This window comes from Rhineura floridana, chromosome 9 (genome assembly GCF_030035675.1).
Source record: "Rhineura floridana isolate rRhiFlo1 chromosome 9, rRhiFlo1.hap2, whole genome shotgun sequence".
Taxonomy (NCBI): domain Eukaryota; kingdom Metazoa; phylum Chordata; class Lepidosauria; order Squamata; family Rhineuridae; genus Rhineura; species Rhineura floridana.
The window spans coordinates 15,908,384-15,933,492 of record NC_084488.1 but is presented as its reverse complement, the minus strand read 5'-3'; the positions used below and the strand labels follow the sequence as shown (position 1 = coordinate 15,933,492).

Sequence of the window (25,109 nt, the reverse complement as noted above, 5' to 3'; positions counted from 1 at the left end):
TTGCACCAGGATATGGTGGCAGATTGGCCATTAACTCGTCTGGCAGCCCATCATGTACGCAGGGCTGCTGTGGGTTGGCCACCTGGTATTATTGGTCTGGGAAGATTATTCAGTTCCCAGGGAAAGTCTCACTTTTGTTTTTGGAGTGCATTCTGTTATATATTGTCCTGGATTACCAATACTTCAGAAACGTAGCAGGAAACTTCCAGTGCATCATTGTCAACCTGTTTAATGCAAGAGCAATCTTAAATTTCAGACCCCCATGCTTGTGTTAGGGAAAGTGCCCCTCAACAGAAAAAAAGGTTCCCCACCCTTGATCTACATCTTCCAAAGACCTGCCAATAGAAGGGATGAAGACGGGGGGGATTATCATCTTCTCCCTGGGTTGAAATGCACTCAACGGAGTTGACAGCCCTTTCCTCGGCCTGTTGCATGGCCGATCAGCATCCGAGTGTGCAGATTGCTGAGACAGTGACAACACTGTGCGCTGTGACCGGCACTGACTTCATCGAGAAGGGAGAAACAGAGCAAGAGAAGAGATAGAAGGGAGCAAAGGGAGTAACATGTAGGGGTGCAGAGATACTTGTGTGAGGCAGGAAAACTGTAAGAAGATGGAAGTGACAGATAGCACTGCTGATAAGGAGACACAGGTCAAAGCAATAGAGATAAGGGATATACAGAGTCCTGTGGTGGTGGAGAAAAGAGAGATTGCTATGGGGAGGAGATAGAGAATGAGAGAGCAATAGAGATAGCTGTTTAGAGCAACCCAAAGGGTAGAATGGCATCCAGGATAACACAAAAAGAGATATTTGGGTGCAGAGAGAAAAAAAGGGGGTAACTGAGGCATGAGAACTTCGGTAGCAAAGAGAATGAAGAGAAAGTAAGACATGAGGTACAGGGTGTCGCAGGAGCCCAACTTGGCTACTCCTGCTAAGCTGAATGCTGGGAGGCCCTATCCACCAACAGTCTCAAGACACAGAATTGATGCTTTGATTAGATAGCTTTATTTCAAGCAATTGCTTGGGAGGTTGCCCAGAGATCAGATCTCAGTGCAAGCCCCCCGACATGTGGCAACTCTTCATCTTACATACTTTTTCAAAGTTACATGATTACACAATTATCACATGATGATGGATAAACATCTGTCACTCCGTCCCATAACTTGGCATGAGTTTTCCTTACTTGGTATAAACAAGTAACTACATTTCTATGAAATATGCATGTCAAGATAACCAGTGGCGTCGCTAGGGTTGGTGTCACCCGGTGCGGTAACTCATGGTGTCACCCCCATGGACCTCCTCCTGTATCAGACCATACAGAATCCTTAGTAATGTTTTTTGTACTAATGTTACTCGTAAATCGTAATTCCCATATATCACTGAATGTAATGGTAATAGTAGTGACATAAACAACTAGCAAAATTAAAATTACACCTTTAATTTACAATATCATACGCACAGCTCAAATTCTTGCTCTTATTACTAATGGGAGTTAATTATCTTGCATATGCCCATAGTAAATTTTCAGATACTTTCAGACCCTCAGCAATTTTCAAGTGGTCTATGTAGAAGAAAGGTTTGGGAACCCCTGGAATAAGACACCTGCTTATGTCCCTATGCTGCTCTCTCCCCTCATTTAGGTGCCTGGGATGCATGCCTGTGGACACACCTCCTTACAATTATGGAAAGTGATTCTTAATAATAAGTCTCCAGACACAAAGTTACATAGGTATTTATCAGTTGTTTAGTAGAAAATTCAGAGCTGCAGGGTCCCTTCATGATAGTTACAGCCACATACACCCTTTTTTGCTCCTGGATTAAGAATGAGATCTTTGTTAATGCATTCTCTCACAACAACAAACGTCTCTAGGAGCCAATCAGCATGAAAGTGGAGAGCGTTAGCAACTGAGAAGAGTCTTCTCAGTGGCTGACTCACCTCCTTTCACTCTGATTGGCTCCAATCTGCAGAAAAGGCAAGGAAGCCTATTAGAAGACTCTTCTCAGTGACTAACACACTCCCTTTTCATGCTGACTGTAGGATGCTTGGAGACATAGGGACCCTGCTCCCAAAAAAGCAGAGGGACTAAGATCCCTTGGGCGACTACCCTCCTGGTGCTTATGGACATGACCGTAATATATTTTGTGACGTGCAAGTTCGACATTATTTATTAAGTGTGTTTAGGATTACACTGATGGCATTCCCAAATATGTACTTTCACACAGACTTTGGTTTTCCATAACACAATGTTTGTCCAAGTCTCCACACTTGGGGGGGCACTACTTGCACACCCCTTCCATAAGCACATCAAAGTTGGATACACACCTGAACCAAGACCCAGACAAAAGGGAACTCAAAACAAAACGGTAATTACAGTGGCTGAGTAGATCTTGTACAGTGGCTATACTGACTGGGCAGCCACTGTCCTTCACATTTTACAAAATACTTTTTCCTATACAAAGATTAAATTTCTGTGTATGAAAAAGTAATATATGAGGTGGTCTCAATAGTGAGAAAGGTAAACAAGCGAATGGTGATCCAAATGTTTTTCATTCTCACGTTATGAAGCTAGCTGCCAGATGATGTATCACCTTCACTACGCATGCAGCGTAGACTGAAAAAACAGCACCCAAGCCGCCATTCAATACGTGCACGTGTTCTTTCCAACATGAATCTACAGGTCTCAAAAAGTAATGTGTGACAAAGTCCTCAAACACCTTATAACATGCCTCAAACATGGTCTCTTGTTCTACCAGCATGCCTTTACACCATCACTTTGCCAAAACATAAGGATAGGTAAATTGCTTTTAGGGAGGTTCACAATTATGATTTCCTATTTATTTAATCTAAAAATATTTAAAATACATAAAAACAGCCACGGGAAGATATTGGAGAAATATAAAATAAATACAAATAAAAAAAGGGGGGGGGAGGTGAAAAGACCTTAAATGTGCTACTCACCATCTCTCAGCCTATCCTCCCCTCAGGATGAAAACAACGGAGAACCATGACCACCCCCAGGAAGAAGGGCACACTTAAAATGTAGAGGAAAAAATAATCTACAACCATAGTGTGAAATCAAATACTTATTGGGACACAGTATGAAGAAATATTTATATAAACATGACTATCAAATATGTTTATGAATTACACAATCTTTAAATATATTTATAGTGCAATCCGATGTTTGTTTACTCAGAAGCAAGTCCCAATGTATTCAATGGGGCTTACTCAAACTGGGAAGTGTGCAGAGAACTATAGCCTCAAGTGATAAGGAACTTGTTCTTTCAGCTTGTTCTTTTAAGTTGAGACCTTATCCAAGTCTGAGTCTGTGTTGGAATTGCTTTTTAATATGTTTTTAAGCCTTTTCTTTTTTTTTTTTTTAAAAAAATGTTTTTTTAAAGCTTTTAAAAAATATTTTCAAAGATGTTTTAATATATTTTAAAGTCTGTTTTTATGATCTTTTAAAGTGCTTTTAGTGCTTTTGTTTGCTGCCCTGGGCTCCTACTGGGAGGAAGGGCGGGATATAAATCAAATAATAAATAAATAAACTTCATTCACCCAACCCAAAATTCAGAATCATGCCCCTTTAGGCTGCTTTCCAACTGTTTATTCTTGCTTTATGGTTATTGGATTTTAAATGGCTTTATTTCTTGTTGTGAGCTGCCTTGGTTTCCAACCCTACCTCACAGGGTTGTTGGAAAGACTACACACACACACTGCAGATGTATAAATACATACAGCCCATATAATAGTTTATTGTCAAACCAGCTGGTCATTGCAGAAAAATCAGTATTAGTTTTAAAAAAATCAGTATTCGTTTCCTACAGAATAAAAACTGTAATACCTAAGTAAGCCCTGCCTACTTGCTTTAAAATAGGACTGGAGGAGGGGGGGACAGAAAGACAACACAAACACAATTCTTTTTTACATTCACTCCAAAGTCCCATTGATTTTCAGCACATTCATAACCATGTCTACTCAAAAGTAAATCCTATTGAATTCAATGGGATTTACTCTGGAGATATGGGATTAGCAATGCTTTTACCCCCACAGAAGCAAGTATTGGGAAGGTTTTGAAAACACTGCCCAGGATCTGACTCCTACACACAAGAGGGGAAAAAACTGAAATATATATACTTACCCAAGTTATGAGATTTTCAGATAAATGGGGGGGGGGAACCACCATTTTCTGGCCTTGCAATGAGGTTTACTAGACACTGCCGCAGGTCAAACAAACACTTCACTGATTGGCTGCAATCCTGAACGGGCGGGGTTAAAGCTACGAAGTGCTATCCAGTAGTTTTAAAAAACATTTAACGGGGTGGCTGATGTTTTTATGTATATCTCGAGAACCGGACCACCTAGAAACTTAATTTTTTTAAATTAAAGCTGAGAGTCACCCCCCTCTGATGGTATCACCTGGTGCGGTCCGCACCCCCTGCACCCCCTAGTGACGCCACTGAAGATAACTTTTTGCTTCCTTTCACATCCAAATTACTCCCTTTTCAATATGTGGCAATGCCAACAAGCACTTTGGTACATTTTAACAATTAACTTTTCCCTCACAGCCTTTGAATGCAGTTTCAGCCATATGCATGGAGATATTGAGGCCTAGCCATTTTGGAGGGCTCACAAAAGCCTGAACCAATGTTTCATTTCTCCGACAAGGGGCAGGGGAGAGAAGTAAAGTCAACAAAGAGTAAGTTAAAAAGAAAACAATGGGCTAAAAAATGTTAGGACAACAATGCCACCCACTGAATAAAGATGTGAAAGCAACCCACAGAGCAGTGTTGAGTTGTAAGCCCTGTTGGAACAGACTCGCCAGGTAGGAACAGCTCCTTCCTTTTTTTCAAGGGATGGAAAACTGTTCTGTTTGCTTTATACATCCCCCCTCAGGAAAGGGAGGGAGGGAGGAGCCCAGGACCAGCATCAGGATTGGCATCATTGGGCACCTGTTTAGGTCTATACCTCAGCTGGGGGGCCATTCCTGAGCCCTCCCCGGTTCAGTTGCTGCTCTTTCCCCCATTGCCCCCTGTTCATCAGTCGTATCTCTCTGGCCCAGAAGGAGAGTGCAGCAATAGCACATTCGCAGAAGGATCAACAGGCATCACTGCCTACTCTCTTTCCAGGCAGAGTTGAAGATTGAGGACAGAGGGAGAACAAATGGGGAATTGCAGGATGGAGGGCAGGAGGCCATCATGAGCATCTTCCCCAAGCTCTGCCACCCTGACTTAGGAGCAGGAACTAGAGGAGCCCCTAGATGTCAAACAGAGAGACTTCACATGTACCAAATAGCATGGCACCACAGTCAATGAAAGGCTGTGAGGACCCAGTTTACACCACTTGCCTGAAATCATCTTCCACAATGCACATGGCAACGCAAGGCTTTTTTTTGGGGGGGGGGAGGTGGCTGGAAAAATATGTAAAAGAGTCATTTACTGCATTTATATCCCACCTTTCCTCCAAGGAGTTCTAGGTGCCGAAGATGGCTCTCTCTCTCCCTATTTTGTCCCCACAAACCTATTCGGCTGAGAGGCAGTGACTGGGGGACTTGAATGTACCCTTCTTTCTTCATCCAAACAGAACATACTTTTGTTTTGTGACCTCTTGTGTGTGTGTGTGTGCACCATGCAATTAAAACTGAAGAAGAAAATGTGCTACAACTCTGTTTTCACTTCCCAGTTAGAGAAGAAATATAGCTTATATCTCAATGAACAGACATTCTTTTGATGCTAACAATTCATAGGACATTTTGGGTTAACTTTCTTTTTTCAGGGTCTCATTTATTGCACACAGAGCCCAGATGTAGAGATAGTCTCTCTGTACATGTTCACGAGCTACACTGAATTAAATTAGCAGCAACAACAAAACTTTTGGTTTAACACGTTGTGCTAAGGACTTTCTATGTTCTCTCAAGCTCCACAACATCAGGAAATGACAGCTGTTAGGGCCCATGCCTTCAACAAATATATTATTCAGGCAGTATGGATATGGCATGGCATCCTGACCTGTGGTCAGTTCCAGCTTCATCGCTACCTTGCAGTTGGATGACTGTCAGTGGCGGAGTAGTGGATGCAAGTCCTAGATCTGGCTGTTCACTGGGATAGACACATGGAGTCTATGCGACTTAAGCTACCATGCACCTGACAGCTGGCAACGAATGCCATCCACATAGGATGAAAGAGTTGGAACCAGCTAACTCAGCCTTAACAATAGGCCACAACTATGGCTCTAAAATAAAATAAATATTCTGTCATTGTTCTCTCCACCTTTTTCTGCCTCTCACACAACCACACACTGTCATTTTTCATCTGACTCCCTCTACCTAATACTCATTCAACCCAACATTCTAGTCAACTGCTTAACCTTTTCTTGCAAAAGGTTTGTCCTCAGCATGTACAAGAGACATCCTTATAAAATCCCATTAACAATTGGTCGCAAAAAAGCCTTTTTAATAAAAAGTGCAAACATGTTACGCTGCTATTAGACAAAAGCACATACTAGACATTCCCCTTGACCTAACGTAACAAATAGGCTTGCCAGGTTCTTGGCCTGAGACTGATCCTGTATCTTTAGGAGACGAGAAAGTCAGCCAAGTACAGGTGTTCTTGCAACTCTGTAATGGGAAATACCACAAGGTGGAATTCTCCCTCCCCCCTCCACAACTTTTAAAGATACAGAAGACCTCTTGGTTGCCAGGCCCAGCCTCCAACAGGTCTTCTGTATCTTTAAAACCTGTGGAGGGGGGAGGGAGAATTCCACCTTGTGGTTTTTCCCATTACAGAGTTGCAAGAACACCTGCACATGGCTGACCTTATCTTCTCCTAAAGATACAGCATCAGTCTCAGGCCATGGACCTGGCAACCCTAGTAACAAACCATTTCCCAAAAGACCCAGTAGAAATGGACAAACCTTTTCAGGAAAACACCACCTCCCCCAAGAGTGGCATCCCCACCTCGAGAGCAAGGCTGTGACTATAACCTACACTAGTTGGCCTGATTGTTTAGGAGAGTAAAGAGGATCACAGCTATTAAAACCCAATAGATCTAGAGAAGCTGGGCTGGTTTGTTAACAGACATCATTAAAAGGCACATATACAAAGGGCAGCTGAAAAGTTGGCATCCCTTTGGTAGAGAAATAGATTGAGTGAGTAAGCATTTAGCAAGCCCATCCAGATTAGCCTTTAAATCTGACACTGGAGCTTTAGATGTTCAAAACCAGGGAAAATAAACAGTAAACTTGGTTTAAGTGGACAAATGCCAAAGCAAAATGGCCATGCTTTGCCAAATTAGTTAGCAATGTTGTAACCAAAATAATTTGTTACATTAAAGGCTGTCACCCTTCCTCCTCCACTCCTGACTGAGGCTTGGTAGCATTGCCAACTTTTTTCCTGGAAGTGTTCCTATGTCTTTAACAGCTGCTTGACATGCAGACATTTAGCATGCAAAGACTTTCACATCACTTTATCTGTTGCATGTTTGGCATTGTTAAAGGCACAAGAACCTTGCCAGAAAAATATTGGCAGGCTTTTCCCAGAGCCTCTTTCTTCCATTAAGTTATGCACCACTCCAAAATCCCCAGCTTTTTTCTTGAATAACATCTGGGCCTATATCAGTGATCGATAGAAGGAAACCCCTCAGGTATAGCAATTCCCATAACTTAAGATGAAATAGTAAGAAATGCTCATTACCTACATTCTATGGATTTATTCAACTGAATTCTTAATTCTTACAGATCTGTTCTTTTAGACAATAGTTCATCATAATGCACATGTGCACAAATCAGGGCTAAGATTGGCACATGGCATCTGGAGGCAATTGCTAGCAGTGCCCACTGCTGCCTCAACTTATTTCTGGGCAACTGGGTCTGGATGCTGCTGCCATTTAATTACCTACAATGTCTGAAATGCAGCACCACTCTGGGGCATTGCAGGAAATTTAAATGCCAGACACTTTTCAGCTGCGTATTGCAGCTCATAGTGTTTCCACAAAGGTCCTTAATTTTTATTATTTATTTCATTTTTAAACCGCCCATAGCGAATAGCTCTCTGGGCGGTGAACAAAACAAGATTAAAATACAATATTACAACAAAATTACAATAAAATCAGCAACAAGTTAAACAAAAAAAAAATTAAATGAAACTCATTGAACATAACTGGGCTCCTCCTGGGAGGAAGGACAGGATATAAATAACAACAACAACTGTCAGCAGGTACACTCAGTGAGGGAGCTCACCCATGTAGGAGTAGGTCCAAACTAAGGCACTTTGTCTTATGTTCCTCAAAGCTGGAGCCAACCTTGAGGCACACCCCCATCTTGTGAGGATGCTAACCAAGTGATCTATGCTTACTTGGAGCTAGTCTATGGAGTTCAATAAGTTTTAATTTTGAACAAGTGTGCTCAGGACTGCTGCCTTAACGCCCAAGCTTTTTATTTTCTGAAGAACCTCAGAATGACTTGGTGGTTGTTGTTTTTTTTTTTAAAAAATCTTTTCAAACGAAATCAGCAAATCCATTTGACACTCTCAGTCCAGACCCTAAAATGTATGCTTATATTTTAATGTGGATGCTAGTCCCATTGATTTCCATGGACTTTCTACTGAAATTTTGCTTAGCTTCACTCCCTTAAATATTTATTTTAGCACAATTGAAAACAGATACACATATGCTCACACAAACACTTTTGCTCTAAGAAAGTGATGCATATCCAAGTCTTAGATAAGGATTTTGTTTCAGCTCTGCAGATGGTAAGCATTTATTGATGTTCTTAGGTTAGTGTTAAGCTTATTGACCTGGAGTTTTAATATTTACAGTATTTTTTTCCCAGAATCAATACTGTGACCTTAAGGTAAAGAAAAATGCACCCCCACACACTTAAGTCAACAACAAAAAAATAACTTTAAGATGATGTCAAAGGTTCCTTAACAACCCTTCAGAACTTTCTTGCAACCCTATTGGATGAAATAAGGGGAACCAGCACAACACTTTTACACCAAAGCTCCTACATTGCACCAATGCATGTTCCATATTTATAATGCTCAATAGTGCAGACAAATGTCAAGGAGAGGAGAACTTGGTGTGTGTGACTTTCTTTTATATATTATATTTACATCCCACCTTCCTTCCATCATGGCATGTACAGAGGACTACTTAAGTTCTCAAGTAGTCTCCCATCCAAGCACTAACCAGATCCAGGCCTGCTTAGCTTTATTATGGCTGCAGCATCACATGTCTTCAGACTACACTGTGGGCTTTGCTTGTGTCTGCATGATAAGCTGCATCTACTAAGCTTCTGTGTAACAATAACTCTGCTCTCTTTTGCTTCTAGCCACCTTATTGCACAAGTACCCATAGGGGGAGGCATTCAAAATTGACACTGTTCCTCACTCACACCATTGTTATGAAGTAGAACAGGCTGAGAGATGTTTCCTTCTTAAAACAATCACCACCATCACATTAACTCTTCCAAACTTGGACATGCAGAAACTAAGTCTACTGAGTTTATTTATAAGGACAAAGGTGTTAGTAGGCTGCCTTTAATTCCTCTTAAAAGTTTGAGGCATGAACAAGTGGTTAGGCAAGTAGATCCTGAGTGACGAAAGAACACACTCTTCCAGAGTTCTAATTTCAAGTGCTTTATTGAAGGATTCAAGGTAAAATGAATGAGATAAATGATAGGTTGCAGTGAAAATAAAACAAGCAGTCATTCCTAGCTGATCCTAAACCAATAAGGAAGACTGAATAACTTACAGGCAGAATTCCATTAGCTGTTACACAACCAGCATAGGACTCCAGCCCACAGCCGTCTTCAGAGCAAGGCAGACTACAGAACGTCTAAAACCACCCTCTTTTTATGTTGTGTTTGGGGGGGCACATAGCCAATCAAAAGAGTGTATGTGGTGTTTGCCCTTAGATGGAGATGGATGCTTAGCACTTCTCATTCATGAGGATTAGGGAAGAAGAGGTGTAAATTGAAAAGGACTCCCCTCTGGGGTTCCCGTCAGGCAGGAGGCAGACATGACCTTATGCATTTGTGAAGATGCTTAGGACTTGGCAGGAAGAGGATGCTAGAGTGTAATGTCCCATTTCTGGGGCTAGACAACTTTAGCACCACAGCTTCCTCTTGTGGATTAGCCCAAGTGTTTACTAGCTCTGCTTATTTCTATCTGATGTGGAAGAGAGTCTGAAAGGGACAGCGAATTGCTGCATTGCTTTGTTTCATAGCCCATCATTAGAATAGTTGCAATAGCCCATCATTGGAATAATTGCATTCAGGATTCTATTTCTTGGCCTGGTAGAAATACAAGAAAGAAACAGACCCTAGATCAGGGGTGGGGAACCTTTTTCAGCCCGAGAGAGACACATTCCTTCATGGGCAATGTTCCAGCTGCTGCCTGCCAGTGGTGGGTGGGCTTGGTGGCAAAGATGGCTTGAACAATGGAGATGAAGCTTACTCTTGTACAGTAGGCTACATTCTAACCGCACAAACCTCAAGAGATTTCTACCCCCTCTCCTGCATCCTCCATTCAGGCAACCAAGAGACATTATCACAATTTAAGGATAGATCCTGGCTAGGCAAAAGCACTTGAGGAACACACAAAGCATGGCCAGTAAGAGATGTGATCTAGGGAGGGGTGGGTGAAGAAAAATCCAAGGGCCAGAAAGAGGTGAGGTTCCTTACCCTTGGCTTAGACAGTTGCCTACAGTAGGGCTGTAATGTGGACACTTGCATCACTTCATAGCATCTCTGCGGAAGAAACATGGTAGTGGCCAGATCTCTACTCCTGTTACTGCAGCAGCCACTAGAAATGATGGTGGTTTTCAAAGTGTTTAATAACACTTTATTAAAAAAATAATAAAGAGGGGTACATGCCTCTCCCTCTGAAAGTGTTTTGGCAACCCAAAATCATGCCACAAATAATCACCCAAATGGCCCTCACAATTTGCAACTGAATTTGGGATGACCATTTCACCTCAGACATATGTGGGACATTGTATGTCATTTTATTGGTATGTATTTTGTGGATGGTGTTAACCACCTTGGATTTCCTTTGGGGATGCTAGTATAAAACTCCTGAAATTCATTCATACATACATACAGGGGGCTTTTTGTCTCATCCGTATGGGAGTGGTGGTTTAAGACCTGCATTTTTCTCTGCCATGGAGAAACCACACTGTAGCTGAATATGCACTAGTCAATATAGTCAATTCAAAGATAAGTATATGGTATAGCCTTATTGTAGTCTCTGTTCTCTATTCAAGAAATCTTACTTGATCTCTAATATTTGAGGAAATGGAGCTCTGTTATAGACAAAGGAGTAGGGAACAGATTGTTGTGGGTTGGCCTCATGTTTAATATGTGTATTTCCTATCTAAGAGTCCTTACAATGCATGTTTTAAGCTAATGTTTAGCTAATGTATATGTCCAGATATGCAGACCTTATTATAGCCTCAAAAAGAGTTAAAAAGGGACGCTTTTCTGTTCCCCACTCCTTTGTCTAGTTCTGAGCAGTCAGCCAATGTACTGGTAAATGGCACATAGCTTGCATCTGCTTGTGCACATGTAGGAACCAAAGGAGGAAACTCCTTATTTGGTGTGGACAACACCTGTTTCTGGTAAAACTAGCTACCTGTTATGATGAGGTCCCATTTGCCATTCCTGGCAGGTGGTAAGACATTTGCTGCCTCTGGCAGAAGGCAGAGAGGGAGAGGCAGACAGTAATGAGATAAGAATTTGTATAAAGGGAGAGAAGTCCCTGCATTCAGTATCAGTCTTACAGACTGATCCAATGGGCTAACATACTTCTAGCTGGAGATTTGAGGCTTTCTTTCTATAAGGGTAAGATTATTCTATTTCTTTACAGATAGAAGTGTATTGAAAAGTAATTTGAAAGATGTTGATTTCTTACATGTTGATTCTTTGCAATATAACTTCACAAATATTACAATGTAACTGATATAATGTCTAAGTTTGAATTAATAGCACATTATAATGTAAGATTTGTTATATGTATATTAAATGTAGAAGCCTAATATTATATAAGCCTGATATAAGACTGAGCTATAATAACTAATAGAGCTAGTGGCTAAGGTCACTGTAAGCATTATGAATGCCATTATATGCATACAACCAGTCAGTACTTTTACCCTGACCTATATGGTTCTGCGGCCAGAGACTTATGTTTGACTTGTATATATAGTTATGTGGAATCAATAAAACATATAAAGATGTTCTGCTGTTGAAGTCCCATTATTTTATATCCCTAAGCCTTAGTTTGTTATTTGGTAGGACCTCTACTATAGTTTACCTAGACAACTGCTAACAAAAACCATGGAAGCTCAGGTGATCACAAAATTTGTCATATAAGTTGTCTGTGTAGATACAAACTAGGGGAGTACACAAGAACCCTCAGTCCTGTGTTTAAACAAGAAAGAGATGGTTCGAGGCCATTTCAAGATGTTGTTCTCTACATGTTATAACACTACAATTCCCATCATTCTTGGCAATTGGCCATGCTGGCCAGCATTGATGGAATTTAGAGTCCAATAGCTCCCCCATCCCTGTTACTCTCTCACATAATATTTTGTTTGCTAGCTTGAAAGTGCAGGGATTTCCTCATGCCTTCAGACCTTCTGCAGAATCTGGGAGATAAGGCAGTTGTGGCCTCTCCCAGAATATTTTCTTTCTGTTCTTTTCTCCAGCCCTTCCTTGCCCACATGCTGAGGGGCATACCTGGAGTCCAGCTCATTAAGACAGGTGAGGAAAGGGTAGGTGTGAAGGTGAAGCAGACAAGGAGGAAAACAGCTGGGAGAAGCTATGGCTGCCTCACTCCCAATTCTCCAGGACATCTAAAGGGACTCTTGGAATTGCTGGCAATCCTATATCCTGTCCATCTTGGAGAAAAATGCCTGCCTTCATCTATAAGCAGAGGATGATGTGTTCTAAATAAATATATCAGAGGCAAGATACCTGATATCTCCCATTAAAAGTAATGGGGGGGGTGGAGAGAGAGAAGACCACTTTCATCTTAGTTTTACTCTGTGCCCAGTGGTATTCTGGGACGAAAAGGGAATAAAATGAACTGGAAGAAGTGTTATTTATTCTGAATGAAAATGGGAAAGCTGCCCAGGGAAAAAGCAGCTATAACCATGTGTTCTTGTTGAGACGTTAGCTGCTTTATAAGGACTCTAGTATTTTCCTGGGGGGGGGAGTGAATGTAATGAAAATGGACTGCCTTCAAGTAGATCCTGACTTATGGCTACCCTATGAATAGGGTTTTCATGGTAAACGGTATCCAGAGGGGGTTTACCATTGCCTCCCTCTGAGGTTAGTCTGCCCCTACTGGCTAGGGCCTGCTTAGCTTGCCACAGCTGCACAAGCCAGCCCCTTCCTTGTCCGCAACTGCCAGCTGGGGGGCAACTGGGCTCCTTGGGACTATGCAGCTTGCCCACAGCTGCACAGGTGGTAGGGCACGTAACCCCTGAGCCACTCACTGTGGGGGTGATCTTTAGCTGGCCCTTGACACCCAGGAGACACGAGTGGGGATTTGAACTCACAGACTCTGGACTCCCAGCCAGGCTCTCCTCCCCACTGTGCTATACCAGCTGTTGCTGGGGGGGGGGTAACATAAAAAAGGAGAATTTGTAGCAGAATAGTTTTCCTTGTTATGTTTGTATAATTAATTATGAATTTAAAGAATGGAGGTGAAATCAGAAATCTAAGTCAACCAATCTAGTTTCATTTTGGGAGCTGAGCTTATAGAGATATCAGCCTGGACAGCTCTGGAAAACAACAGAGCTCCAGTTCAGCAACTGTTGCCTTTTGGCCACAAGGTGGCAACAAATATTAGAATGATTATTGCTGATAATAAAGGCTTCATTGGTGAAAAACTAAGAAGAGCAAAAGGTCATAAGTTCTTTGCATTGATTTTCTAAGTGGTTATTGTTTTTGTAAATTGAGTTGTAGGGAACTTTGGGGTTCCTCAGAAGCCTATGAGGGGTTCCCCAAGGGGAAGATCAAAAATAACAGATAAGATTCCCTGAAATATGGTTTCCCAACAGCTACTGCTCTTTCCCCATAGAAGCATCTGCAGGAGTACGTTAGGTGCTTTCTAGAATGCAGTCTCAGTTTTTGCAGGGTGATGTGAAGCTAACAGCCCAGGCCAGCATACTGTGGTAAACTTTTGCCAACCTGGTGCCCTTTCAGATGTTTTGGAAGTGCTGGCTGGGAGTTGAGGTCCAAACCAGGTTGGTGAAGGCTGTTGTAGGAAATGAATGTGCACAGTTGAACACTACCCAGAATCCTGCTGCAGTGTTTCTCCCAGGAAAGCAAACTCTACCATTGTGTGTGTGGGGCACAACCGGAAGCATAGGTGGCTGGGGGATGGAGTTGATGGTGGGAAAAAGAGCATGGATCCCCAGAAAAGACTGAGGTAATGGAAAAGTCACCCATCCCAGCAATGATCCTGTTATTCCAAGGGTCGTTGGTCGGGGCTGGACTTCTCTCCCACTCCAGATTTTGGGAGATACAGATTCTTCCTGTGTATATGAGAGAGAGAGATCGCCATTGACTACCATAAGAAAAAGGGGGTGGGGAAAATGACACCACCTGCAAGGACATGTTTAACACAAGTGTCATTGCTGGGAAGTGGGCTTCTCCCTTCCCCCAATTTTTAGGGATTCATTTAAGAGATCTCCATTGACTTGGATGGGAAAATAGGGTGGAAAGATATCCATGGATCTCCATGGTTTTTGGCAGATGCAATTACAATTTCTCCACTGGCTTGCATAAGAGAGGGCATAGATCCACTGGAATAAAACACAGTTTTTATTCCTCCCCCAAATCACTGTGATTGGAGTGCCCTGGGAAAAAATTCAGTGCGATTAAAAGCTAGACCTGTTCCATCAAAATGAAAGATTTTTCCTACTCCACCCTCCAGTTCCTCTCGTTTTGAGCTCTGGGCATTTCCCCAAGTCAGTTTTATTTAAGTACTCTGGAAAAAAAAAATGTCACGGAGACACTCAAAAGCTTGGGGAGTCCCTGATCCAGAAAATACCTTCTAAATGGTGCAATTTTCATTTGAAACATGAGAAACTTCTCCACCCCAATTACTTTGTAATTTGGCATACAGTACACACAGAGCTAATGCACGTTCCGAGCATGAACATCTCGCTGATAAACCCCAAACTGGATCCTTCAAACATTCCATTCAAACACTTAAACATTTTTCAAAGGAGAGTTGTGTATTTGTGAGATTGATCAAATGACCGAATTCCCTTTGCTGCCTGATACTGCATCACATCCAAATGGGGACCATCAAGGGGCAGAGGTTGGTGATGGCACTTCTGATGGTCAAAAACCCTATTGGGCCTCTCCTTTCCCTGCAGCTGTTTCTTAAATGAAGCAAAACAATGGGCAGCATCTTTTCCCACTGGGGACCATTGGTGCTGAAATGCAGTCATCATGGACCCAAGCAGAAAATGCCAGAATGAGCTGGCAGAAAAGGAGACGTGCCAGCATTATTACGTGGACAGCATTTTTTTCATTTTTCAAAGAGTTACAGGGAAGAAGAGGCCAGCAACCCTCTGACATCTTCAAAGGAGCCCTTGTCATCTCCTGCTACTCTGCCCTGACTCCCAATGTGAGTGTCTCCCTTCAGGAAGGAATAGGGTAGCAGGCAGCAGAGAGGTGGAACATGTTGCAATGAATCCAGGCAAGTGCCTACTTGGGCCCACCTCACTTCTGCTCACACACACAAAAATACGGAGTATGGGTGCTTGCCCTAGCAAATGTGTAAACACACACGCCCCTGCTCAAATTGCCAAGGCATCCCTAGAAAGGCTACCTCTTTGTTGTCTCTACCTAGATTTTCTTTCCTATCTTTGCCTGGCTGTAGTCTGCTGCCAGCTCATGAACTATTTACCACTATGCTGCTTTTCTGCTATTGTTTCTCCCTTCTCTCAAGGGGAGTGGCTTAAGCGTGTAATTAGTGTGTATATGGGACATGTGTGTTGGTAGTAATGCCACATCTCTTTCCAAACAGCTAGGCCTGTTGGGCTATGAACCTACTAGGAATTAGGAATGGGGGAGAAATTTGATTCACTTCACATTTTTATTTATTTATTAGATTTATTTATTAGAAATTTGAAGGTGAGCCTATCTAGTTCACACTTTCCAAACTGAAACAGAGCCATCCTTCAAAATAGAGACATCATAATGCCATTCTCTAGCCCAGCCTTTTTCAACCAGTGTGCTGCCAGATGTTGTTGGACCACAACTCCCATCAGCCTCAGCCAGCATTGCCAACTGTCAGGAAAGATGGGAGTTGTGCTCCAACAACATCTGGAGGCACACTGGTTGGGAAAGGCTGCGCTAGCCATATAAAGTGTACGAAAATGCATATACTGGGGTAAAGTGTCGACAAAAATGCATATATTAGGGGGAAATTGTTTGCAACAATATTATGTTAGGCAAAACTGCATAAAATGTGTATATTAGGAGAAATTTGCACTAAAATAATGATGACTTGTCATTAGGTCCTTTTTTTAAAAAAGGTAAAGTGAAGAACTGACCTTCAGATTGGAAGAATGAGGAAGTGAGAGAAACTGAAACTGACATATCTGCCTACCCCTACTAGGAGTCCATGGGCACCACAGCTTCTAACAAATCTTCACAAGTTAATAGGAGAAATTTGTTGCTGAACCTGTTTAATCTCATTTCTAACTTCTCTTCATCATTACCAGGCCCCATACCTTTTTTTGAACCATTTGGTCTGCCTTTCCTCCTACACATATGTTTGGACCAATTTTGCTGCTGTCAGGCAGGTGTGTTTTCACTTCAGTCTGCCACTTAGGTTTTTCTGGATTGCCATTTAGGTTAAAGAGGATGGATGATGGTTGAGATGCCTTGTGGTTTCTAATATTTCTGCATATTGCTTCATAATGGGCACCCACCTTAGGCACAATAGGGTTGCACATCTGCTTTTTCAAAGACAAATGAAAAATGAAATGAATGATCCCCATTTGTTTAATTTATTTTAGTTGTTAACAAAAGGATAGAGATGTAAACAAATGAGTTTCTAATCCTGGTGGGGGGACACACAACCATTCATTTCTAATTCTAATTTCTAATTTGTTTTATCCATTTCTCAGTGATTTCTTTTCAGATGAAAAATGGGAGCACCTGGAACAGCCTGTACAGGTCACAATATCAATAAAGGTTAAACACATGCACAAACACACACACGATAGTTAAAAATAGTAGTAAGAAGAAAGCCTGAAAATGTTGTGCCAATTGGATGAAAAACACAGAAATTACAAACGGGAAAGCAGCTGAGCCTCCATTTGAAAGCAATGGGAAGCAGCTCTGATGGGTGGCTTGGGTGCCTTTTCAAAATGCCTATAAAATGGAAACTTTTTGGATGATCTTTCTTAGATTTGGCAAGGCTGATGCTTTGTCAGAATTGCAGATGCCTGGAAGTTTATGATGTCATTGGATGCAAAAAGTTACAGACAGCAGAAGACTGGCTGGGTCTCCTACTGAGAGAAAAGAAAAAAGGAGATGAGTGGGAATAATGAAAGCAAATGAACTAGTTCTTAGTTATGAAAATGAATGAAAAGCAAATGAATAAATAACTTAACAAATGGACTTTTAAAAATGAAAACAAATGGAGTAACCAAATGATCCCTCCCTTTGCATACCCGTCGGAAACCTTTTTTGTAATCTGTATATTCTGAAAACCATTTTCCACACAGTACCAAGCATATCTCCTTGTCATGCTTGTGATGCCCTCTACCACCAGCACATAACTTTTGTGGTGTATTATTTCACTTGCCCATAGCCAAGCTCTCTGACATTATTGCAAATGGAGAATACTGGGAAGGATGGAGGAGTTTTTTTTCTTTCCTATCAGAGAATAGATCCAAAGAGCTATTTCACACATGACCAAGGCATGAACATGCCTAGTTTGATTTTTGATATATTTCCTTTGAATGGCAGACATTTGTGTCGCATCACAAAATCTTCTTCGTTTGGCACATATTGTGGGCAGTGGGAGAGACTATAGTCACCCCAGCCCCAAATTTACTTGGAAGTTGAGCTGAGGGGGGAAGGCCTGCCTGGAAGCGGCTGGGTGGCTCAGAGACGAGGCAGCTGGTTCCATCCTGATTAAGCACACAGAGCAGTGGAAGCATCCACTCTAAACCAGCAGGCCATCTGCATAGGGAAATCCCGCATGAGATAAATATCCACCTTCCCTTACTGCAGAAGGAACTGCCGTATAACCCCCTAACAGAGCTCCCCAGTGAAGTAACAGGATCAGGTTTATTTGCTTTAAAGTAGTTGTTCATGTTATCACTTGTCTGAATCTTTATATCTCTTTTTTTGCCATATAAAATGAAAACAGAAGAGCAACTCTCAGACTCCATCCCTTCATCTCTTCCAAGTGGAAGAGTCAACATCAATGCCTGCGTGCATATGAAGAGCTAACCAGGACTGCTGCTGAGAAGCAAGTGTCCAAAATTCCTTTTGGTGTGCAAAACTAGGTGTGTAGCACTTCGAACCTATGCTCCTGTATAGTTTAATTTATCATTTTCACCTTTTCATCCATCCACCTTATGCGGCTTATTTTACTAATATAATTGGATGTCATGCACCAACAGTGGGGTTTTGCAACTGACAGATGACTTAAAAAGTGAGCTTTACAAACATTACAACATCAGGAATAGTCTAATTAAAAATCAGCTTACAACCCAAGCCATTTCCAACCATTTATATCATAATATATTCAGAATATGCATCAAACTGAAATATAACAAAAATATTTTCTTCTTACATTTGCATTTGGCAGATTTGCCACTTTTTGACAACTTGAAATTGGTACACCCCCATGCATCTCTCTTGGTGTGATTTAATTAAAACAGACAACAACCCATGCCACAGTTCTTTTCAAATAACTTTACAGTTTTGACCTAGAGGGGAAATGAGCTTGAAAATAATCTACATACTATAAATAGAAAGGAAGTTAATAGCTTTTCAGTGTATTTTGTCTTGTACAGAAACAAAAAAACTATGTTTGCTTAGGATATGTTTTGATTTTTTATGGGATTAAACACAGCTAGCTAGGGAATTCTAGAATATAGAGAACATGTGACAGTTAGAGATGGGAGAGAAATTTAATTCAGTTTACATTTGTAGGTGATCTACCTAATTTACACTTTCCAAAACAATACGCAAACCAAAACAGAGCCATCCTTAGAAATTTGCACTTTGTTGAATTTTGCAGTGCAGTTCTCCAGTCCAGAAATGTGTACAAAAATGCATATACTAGTGAAAATAACATACCACAAATCGTTATATTAGGGGAAATTGCTTTGCAAGCTAAAGTGCATATTAAGAAAAAATAGATGTCGATTAGGAGAAATTCACACTAAAATACTGATGAATTTTCATGAAGATACCTTTAAACAATGCAAATTGATGTGGAAATGTGGAGAACTGAACCTTAGATGGGAAAAAATGAGAAACTGAGAAAAATCGTAGGTGACATATTCACCCATCCCTATTGACAATAGACCAATTCATGATCTCAGGGTGAATTACAACATAAATTACTATTATAACCAATAAAATAAACTCAAGTAGTTAAAGCAAATCAAATAGGAAAAAAAACAGTACAATAATACAGCAGCAGACAATCCTCAACTCAGGGCTGGCATATTATGTCACCTGAGCATGGATTATGGTGGCAAGGTGATCACTCCCTGAGAAACATCAGATTTTGTATCCTATAGATTAATCTGAGAGGTACAGATCAGGTTACTTCATATAGGGGTTTGCAACAAGGAAATTGGAAACAAGAAAACAACAAAAGCATCTGTATTGTTTTTAAATGTGTTTTTAAATTGCTTTTAAATGTGTTTAAAATGTGTTTTTAAATTGCTTTTTAAAAATGTGTTTTTAAATTTGTATATTTGTTTTTAATGTTTTTAATTGTTGTAAACCGCCCAGAGAGCTTCGGCTATGGGGTGGTATACAAATGCAATAAACAAATAAATAATATTGAAAAAGTGTAATTTGTGGCATCCATATGAATGCATATGGATTGCTTTGGGTTTTATACTGTTCTTTTCTCTACATCACTTTCTTCATTTTGCCCTTGCTCTCCTTGGCCTCATTTGCTTTCACGTCTATTAATCCTTTTGACTGTGGTGGTCCATGTGATGCCCCTGTAGTACAGTAATTATGATAAGTGTCAGTTTTGTAGGATAAATGTGGTAAGTAGAGTGAGTGAGAGGGGGGAGTACATGGGTTGGAATGTTGAAGAATGCTGGGTTGTGATTGGCTGAGTGTATGGGTGATTGAAGGTATAAATGAGAGAATGACAATTGGAGAGTGGTTGTTTGGTTGTTGGTTCTGTGTTTTGGAGGGGTGGATTTGTGTTTAGGAGTGTAGTAAGGCAGGTTTTAGGACTAAGAGATATAAAGAGAAAACTATTATATGTAACCATACGCATGTTGACTGAACTTAAAGTAATCTTGTTTATTCCTTGTGTTAATAAATAGTTTTGGTTTAACAACACACCTAATCCTTGGCTGGGATATTACAGACCAGAATGGTGGGCAGAGCAAATACCAAAGCTGGGAACAGTATCAATGGTCACAGCAGTGAAGGGATAGTGTAACAGTAGGTATCCAAAAGCAACCCAGGGTTGTAATCTTTAAAGGCAGAAAGATACGGGGGATTGTGGCCCGTAAGTGCACCCAGACACTACATAACAGTCTGTGGAGGAGACTAAGGCACAGTCTTAGGGCAGTATTGCGTTACAGAGTGTCAAGTGGTGGTGTCTAGTAGTGGGATCATGAGAAACCTGTGCTGCGGCCAGTGTGAAAGATCCATTATGAGACCAGACCCTGAGTAGGGGTCTGACAATCCACCTGATGCTGTCATGGACCTTCAACAAAATTACATGGGTTGCCATGGCCACAGCCAACAAATTAAGTGGTACTTTGGGCAGAGAAAAAGAAATAAAGAAGCGGCAACCAAGAGAAGGAAAAGCTGCTGAATGTCTACTTGAAATGGACCCAAACATCACAGATGTTATACCTTTGGGATCTCTCTACTTCCTATTTTTAACTCTGCCTGTGAGAAGACTGGTTCTTATTTCTTTGAAAGCATTTCATCAGGAATATATCCACCAAGTCTGTGAAACTGGAGAAGTAAGTCATAATTATTATGTGGCAACTGTGGGTCAAACCTTATGCTTAATGTGCAGGCCTCAGCTACTGTATCTCTTGTTTATTCTTAAATGAATTAAAGCTACTGGGAGGAATTTGCTATTGGGATCACAGATTTATTCCTACCCTTCCCAGTCATGGAACCCTCCAAAAAAATCCCCTGTATGTCTATGAGTCTTAGTAAAAAAGTTCCAAGTTGATGTCAAGTTCCCATTATGGCTGGGGGGGGGGGAATATCTGGAGAGGGGTCATGGCTGGATAAGGAAGGGATAAACCTCTCCCCTTGTGCTGTGATCCCAGTAACTATCAGCCCACCTTGGTTATAGTTAATTTAAGGAAAACGAGAGAAGTAGCAGCATAGTACACACTAAGCGTAAGTTGTAGTTTGGCCCAGATATATAAAAAAATAAATTTATCTTGGGTTTAGGCTTGTGGTAATTGAGAATTTTATATTTAAATGATGGTGGGAATACTGATAGAACTATGCTTGTCCAGTAGAAGCCCTCAAAATTGCCAGTTCATTTTTACATCATACTCTTCACCAAATGCAGGACATGCAGATATATAGACAGACATTAATACGATTGTGAATGCTAAACAGTTTCTTGCACCTTTCCCCAAGTTTGCCTCTTTTATAGGTCTGGGGGGGATTTTGCCAGGAGAATCAATCATGCTACTTTGGATCCAAGTCATAATGGGTGCTTTTGGAAAACATTATTGTACCTGACGAGCCAGTGAACTCCAACTATCAAAAATATTCTTGAAGTAAACAGTAAAATTCTAAGGCCATAATATTTTTTTACCTACTGCTGCTCCATAGCATCAATATAACAGTGAACATATTGGTCATGATTTTGAGAAACAGATCTGCACTGAGGTTGACAACATAGAAAGCAAATTAGTGTCTGAACTTTATGTTTTAATGGAATTGCAATATATGTCTTTGTTATATTATAATTTTGCTAACAGTAACTGTCAGTATAACAACTGTGTTTTCTCTATTAATTAATATAACAGATGTAGGGATGTTTGCGAATGTCACATTAGGTTTCAGAGAATTGATTTGGGAGGGGGCAGTAAAAGATTCCTTTAGCAACCTTTTAGCCTTTCTGTGCTCAAGTGTGACCTTTACGATATTAAAACCTTGGAATGTCAAAACCCCGTAGAGGCGCAAATACTGTGATGCACATCATAATGAGACAGTAAGGTTTTAGCTGGTATCAATGGCAGAATTTTCATGCACTGAGAAGCCACATAGATGTTAAAACACACCATACAAAGCAGAGTATTCCACAATAATTCCGCAACCTGTATTATTTACTAGAGTAGATTGGAGCCAACTTTGTTAATATTCTAGTAAAATACCCAAATTGCAGCAATTTGTCATCTTGCTAATATGAAAGAAATGATGGCTGATAAGATTTGCACTGTTCCATTTTGTGATTTAGCATAGAAGGTACAATCACACTCAGTATAAGAAATAATGGAGTTGGTGACCTCTTTTTCAAAGTGGACATGAATCCAAATTCACTGCTGAACTGCTTGGGTACTTCAGTCACAAATCATGTTCTCCACAGGAACCCACACTCCATTTTGGGGGTAGAGGGCTGGTTTTTGTTGGTTTGTTTTGTTATTAAGAGGCAACTTGCAAAGTGAATAGAAAAAGAATATATAAGTCTTTCACAACTCTTTTGTAGCTAAACATTCGCTTTCATAATGCCAGTACTACAAAGCAGATTCAGGCTTTTCATTGTACAAGTGATTTTCCATTCTCATTTCATCTCTTGCTCTTTAAAAAAATACAAATTTTATTTTATGTAAAGGACCATAAAAAAAACCCTTTTCAGATCACAGGATGTTGTCACATGCAAAACCTCATGCATTACAGTCGACTGTAGCAGTTTTTACAGATTTTACTAAAAGATTGAAAAATCCACTTATGTTAGTCTCCCCCCCCCCAAAAAAAGAAAAGGTTTTCAATCAACTAAATCCTTACATTCATCAACACCAAAGAAATCCCATAAAAGAGGGGTCATTGGCATTTTGGACCAGTGGGCACATTTCAAATTTTGAGAAAGTATTGTGGGTGTCAGTTACAGAATGGCTGCTTATGGGGGTATGACATTACACAAAATGGCTCCATGGGACATGGCATAAAACAGTGCATGGGACCATAGCATGATGCACATTGAGAGAGAGTGTGTGCAGAAATGCTTCTTCCCACTGCCCGGAAATCTCATGTGCACCATTGGAAGTCAGCAATGTCCTGCTGGTCCTGATAATGGAGATCCCACAATAATAATTCCCCAAACAACACTCACACACAATCATGCTGTTGCTGTCTAATACCAGAGGAAGAATTCCCCAGTATGAGAAAAAATATATAAAGTGGCCACATCACACACACACATGCACTCAACCACACATATACTGACCACAGAGACACACTCAGTGGGTTTAAGGGGGATGAGCAGAGTGCATGGAACAACCATTGTGTATATGGAAGTAAGGACTTCTGAGTAGATATGGTTAGGATTGTGCTGTTGGTAAGGCTTGACTAGGGATAATCTGCAACGATACTGATATCAAATCAGGGTTGGCAATCCCCTGCCTGGAATGTCCTGCCTTCCTTTTAACATGGCTACTCCAAACCTCTTTACAAACTTGACCCTTTAGTGTAGAGGTTTGAGGAATGAGTAAGAGTTAAGAAGATTCTGAGCCCTTTCCTGCCTATCCTGTGGGATGCTATGAACTCTCTTTGACAGCCAACCCAATTCCAGTGAGTAATAATTTACAGACAGAAAACTCACACGGTTTGGTCTACCTCCACAGGCAGTAGTTGGGAATAACAGCCACACTTCCCAGTATGTGAACTCTCTTTTACCACTATTGGACAAGAAACAAACCATCATGAAAACAACAAGATGCATCATCAGTGGGTTTAAGGGGGTTGAGCTGAGCGCATGAAACAACAGTTGTTGCCTATATGGTTGTAAAGGAGTGAGATCAGTGGTAAAAAAAATGCAAAGCAAAAAATAAAAGAAAGTGATGATTTCCTAAATGCAATACCATACCAACCACAACAAGATTCCTATGAGTAAGACAGAAAACTCAGCATCCCACAACCAGTCAGGTTTCCTAACTAAAACTAAAAAATCCTGGTAGCCATCAGTCACGGTCACAGAAATCCCCATGCAGCACAACCTGGCCTGGGGGCTGCAGTTAGTGCAGAATGCTCCAGCATGATTGCTGACATGAGTGAGACCCTAAGTGCCCTTAGGCCAGGCTAGTCACCAGAAGGCCATTGTAGGAAGAAAGCTTATTTTGTGGAGATGTTAGATGGGAGCACTCAGGAATAAAGATGGATGCCCCTGAATGCTGCCGTTCTAAACACACTTACTGAAGGACTAAGCCCCATAGAACTCATCAGGACTTACTTCTGAGTAGATATGGTTAGGATTGTATTGTTGGTAAGGCTTGACTAGAAATCCTCTGCAACAATATCCATATCAAAGCAGGGTTGGCAACCCCCTGCCTGGAATGCCCTGCCTGCCTTTAATGTGGTTGATCCAAATGTCTTTACAGATTTGACCCTTCACTGCAGAGAGAGGTTTGAGAAATGAGTAAGAGTTAAGAAGATTCTCTATTCTTTCCTGCCTATTCTGTGAGCTGCTATAAACTCACTTTGACAGCCAACCCAGTTCCAGTGAGTAATAATTGACAGAGAGAAAACACACAGGTTTGGTCTACCTTCACAGGCAGTAGATTGGGAACAGCAGCAATTGAAGCCACACTTCCCAGTATGTGAATTCTCTTTTACCACTTTTGTGCAAGAAACAAACCATCATGCAAATAACGTGCATCATCAGTGGGTTT

The 25,109-nt window shown here is 41.0% G+C and overlaps 1 long non-coding RNA gene across 3 annotated transcripts in view; it reads right to left on the bottom strand.

The window, feature by feature from the left end:
• LOC133364010 (uncharacterized) overlaps positions 1-25,109 on the bottom strand; it is a 179,922-nt gene that overhangs the window by 40,030 nt on the left and 114,783 nt on the right. Inside the window, exon 3 of one of the 3 annotated variants that reach the window (XR_009757803.1) lies at positions 17,048-17,534. The exons of the other annotated variants lie outside the window; for them this stretch is intronic. This is a non-coding gene — a long non-coding RNA (uncharacterized LOC133364010). Of the gene's footprint in view, positions 1-17,047; positions 17,535-25,109 lie in introns of those variants that run through there. 3 annotated transcript variants of the gene reach the window in all.